The sequence below is a fragment of the Salvelinus alpinus genome, chromosome 30 (genome assembly GCF_045679555.1).
Source record: "Salvelinus alpinus chromosome 30, SLU_Salpinus.1, whole genome shotgun sequence".
Taxonomy (NCBI): Eukaryota; Metazoa; Chordata; class Actinopteri; order Salmoniformes; family Salmonidae; genus Salvelinus; species Salvelinus alpinus.
In genome coordinates this window covers 27,843,229-27,847,086 of record NC_092115.1, presented here as the reverse complement: position 1 = coordinate 27,847,086, position 3,858 = coordinate 27,843,229, and positions in this window count along the sequence as shown.

Here is a 3,858-nt window from a genome sequence, read left to right as displayed (position 1 = left end):
CGCGGTGATTGGTGAATCAAGTCTACTCACGTGATGGACGTCTCGTCGGAAGTTATGTGGTTTGATTTTTTGGTTATAAAACAAATACAGACCTGCTATAACACTAGGTAATGATGATATTTTCGTTTCTTGACATACAATGTCCACGAATGTTCATATGTATGTGTTTCTGTTCAAGCTAAATTTGTGATGGTTTATGCAACAATATATGGCGACTCCCATGGCAGCATGAATGTCCTCAGTCTAACTAAGGGTGTTATCACATGGTCCCTTACAGACAATTTTTTGTGAACTCAGTGCGGTTGGCTTAATTTTTTTGCAGTGTGAACACTCCAAAGGAACTCAGACCCCGAAACGAGCCTAAGTGAGAACATCACGAGAGGTTGTCTGGGTTCGGTTGGCTTGAATTCCGCGGTCCGGTTGCCTTTTCTATGACATTGTGAACACAAAACTCCCCAGGTTCTCTTGTCATTATTCCCGCACTACACTGCTGTAACACCATTAACCCCTGTCATAGCCCCTCACATTACTGCCACAAAATTCAGATTTTAGTTCAGATTATTTGTTTGCGATATGTGATCTATCGGCTAAGAGAGCTTCATTAACTGTTAATTCGATTGTGGGGTTTGAATAGTGTGAGAAGACGACAACATGTTTGGTAAGAATCACAATATATGGTACAAAATATATACTAGCTCTTAAAGAGGCAGTAGCCTAAATTGGGTGTACAATTGTCAATTACAGCGTTATTTAATCTGCAGTTATTCTTCTGCTATTTATTCTGTTACCAATAATATTTACTTGTTAATAGTATCTTCTGATTACAATTATGTCTCACTTTTGAAATAAATGCAATAATATATTAGCTGTCCGATAACACAGTCTGATGGAATGGCTTGTCCTGTACTTTGTAAAAACCACAGTGCATTGATTGAATGTTGGAAAAAGATCTTGGTTCCTTTCTAAACATAGCAATGTGAATGCAAGGAGGACTCGCACCACAACATAGGTGAAGTGCATTGGCAAACGAGTTTCAGTCCTCGTTCAAAGGTAAGGACGGTGTGAATACAAAGAGAACTGAGAACGTTGGCTTTTTTTTCTACCCCAGAGTTCACTTGAAATAGGACTGAGGTTGGTTATATTAAAGAGGACTATGTGTGAAAACACCCTACATGTCTATGGTTTATATACGGTCTATTGTTAAGACTCCTTTAGTCCTAACCTAGATGACGGTCTGAACTCTATTTTAAAAGTACTACATTTCTTATTCATTTAATTTCGTTGTAATAGTCTTCGAACAAAATGCTTACACCGGACACCGGCTTGAACGAATTTCTACGCTGTCTGCTACGGTGCTGTCCTTGGTTGCGCTTATCCTCGACGACTGTAATTGCACTTTGAATACACCAGATGGCGATGTTTTCACAAGAATCCCAAGGTATTGACCCTGAAATTAATATGGAGATCATTTTTATAAATACATTGTAAATCTGTACATGTGTGAGTTCATCAATGGGTTTTCAGTGTTCTATTGTGTTTGAAGTAGTCTGTCTTGGTCTTTGCTGGTGTTCTCTGGGTCTGATACAGTCAACACGGTGGATTCGGGCCTATTCCGACTCGGGGGACTTCATACGGGCCGAGCCCTTCCTGAGTCCAGCGGAATCATATTAGGCTACTCGGGTTCTGGCTAATGGTACTCGGGCCGAGTACACTTCAGCATATCTGGCCCGATTTAACTTTTTCAGAAGTAGGTCATATGAGGTCTTTATTCGGCAGGTGATGGAAGAATAAAGAAAAAACGAATTAATGTAATAATTTCACCTAGAATTTGTTGGGTCACTTGCAAGCTAACATTCGGCCCGTTAGGCTATTAGATGGAGAAGGACCGTAGAGAATCTATGCTATAAATTCATTTGATTTTACTACAGATTTTTTGGGGGAACCTCACTCGCACTAATTCTATTAATTTCAGTCCTTCAGACAATCCTGGCTTAATATAATGGCATTAACCATTTTTAGGCATATACTGGTGGCCATGTGAATATTAGGACGATTTGGAATACATGATCCACGACAGACAGCACATCTCAGTGTCATAGGCTATAGCCTATTTTTCTATAGTAGGCCTATCGGTAAACGCTGAAACATCCTGACAAAATACACCATATGAGTGGCCTAATGTAATTTTCTGGACTTTGTAAACTGTTGAGAATAAACCCATAACTGATCCAAATGGTTGTATAATCAGGGCTTTATTTAGGCATAAAACACAAAAGGACGTTTGTAATTCAAATGATCCTACATCACTGCAGTTTACAGCCTACACAACATTTGTGTACTAATAATAATAAATTACTCATTGCAGTGTGTTGTAGCCTAGTAGGTATAATAATTATATTTTCTAAAAACGTAGGCCTATCAATAGTTGCGCGTGCACGGCGCAGCCTGGAGGAACGCAAAGGCCTAGCCTATGTCTTCCATTTGATAATCTGCTATTTAGGCTGAAGGAGTGATGCAGCCTACAACTATGTATGTTGAATTATTGCAGTAGACTATTAAACTGTTACAAATGTAGTCTATAGCCTATTAAAATAGCTAAATAAATAACGACCAAAGCAGTCAATAGAAAAAATCATGGCGCTCGAAACGTCGTGATTTTGGGCTTGATTCCCGGGGCCACAAACTGAAAATGAACCCATGCATACTGCCGCTTTAGATAAAAACGTCTGCTTAATGTCACATTCATTATTTTTGCACACCTCATATTTGTGAGACATCGAACATTTTCCTGTAGCTATGGACTGCCTTCCCATTCTGAGGAGACAGAAGGAAATAAAACAGAGTATCTAAACCAGGTAAATTATTAATTTTATCACCAACTGTGTAACTTTGTCATAGTGTTTATTTGTCATAACCCAAGGTTGCATGTCACATTTTTGCTGACCCAAAACAAAGTTTTTAATTCAAGATTGAGACCTCACATCACCAAGATGCTACTATTTCCTATCTGTTTTACAAATCTGTGATTGTAATTTTCAACATAGCAAATAGCAGCATACATGTATCATCAATTGTCAACATCGTAGCTTGCTGAAGTATCCTTAATAGGAAGCTAGCATTACCTCTAAAGCAGGTATTCCCAAACTGGCAATGCCGCCAGGGGTAAGCCAAATACAAATGTGATTCACATAAAAAATATATATATATTCACATTTTCAAACAGAACAATTACATTTTCCAACGGGGCTATACATTTGGGTGAGTTTTTCTTCTCGCCTGAGTAGCCTCGTTTCACTGCCAAAAATAAAATTAAACCATCCAGTGTTCATCGAAATAACAACACAATGTCAAATACAGGTAGCCTACTCAAATAATTGACCTCATATCACATTAATCGTTACTCTTGCGCAGACATTTAGAAACGAAACATGACATTTTGAATGAGTGAGAATAAATACATCTTTCGAGTAGTAAGACATGTATAAAAGCAACAGGTACCATTAATAAGAAGGGGCTAGAAGCGTCTTATATGGTGAGCTACCGAGTAGCTAGGACAGGCAAGCCCCATACTATTGTGGAGGACATAATTCTTCCTGCTGCCACGGATATGGCTGGGACAATGCTGGGGGGAAAGGCCAAAAAAACTATACAGACAATGCCTCCATCAAACAACACTGTTTCACGAAGCATCAGTGACATGGCAGGAGATGTTTTTGAAACAATTACTGCTTCACATACAAGCCAGTGAATTATATGCGTTACAGATGGATGAGTCAACAGATGTGGCGGGCCTGGCATGGCTCATGGTATATGTCTGTTACGTTTATGGTGGGTCAATTAAGGAAGACGTCCTCTTCT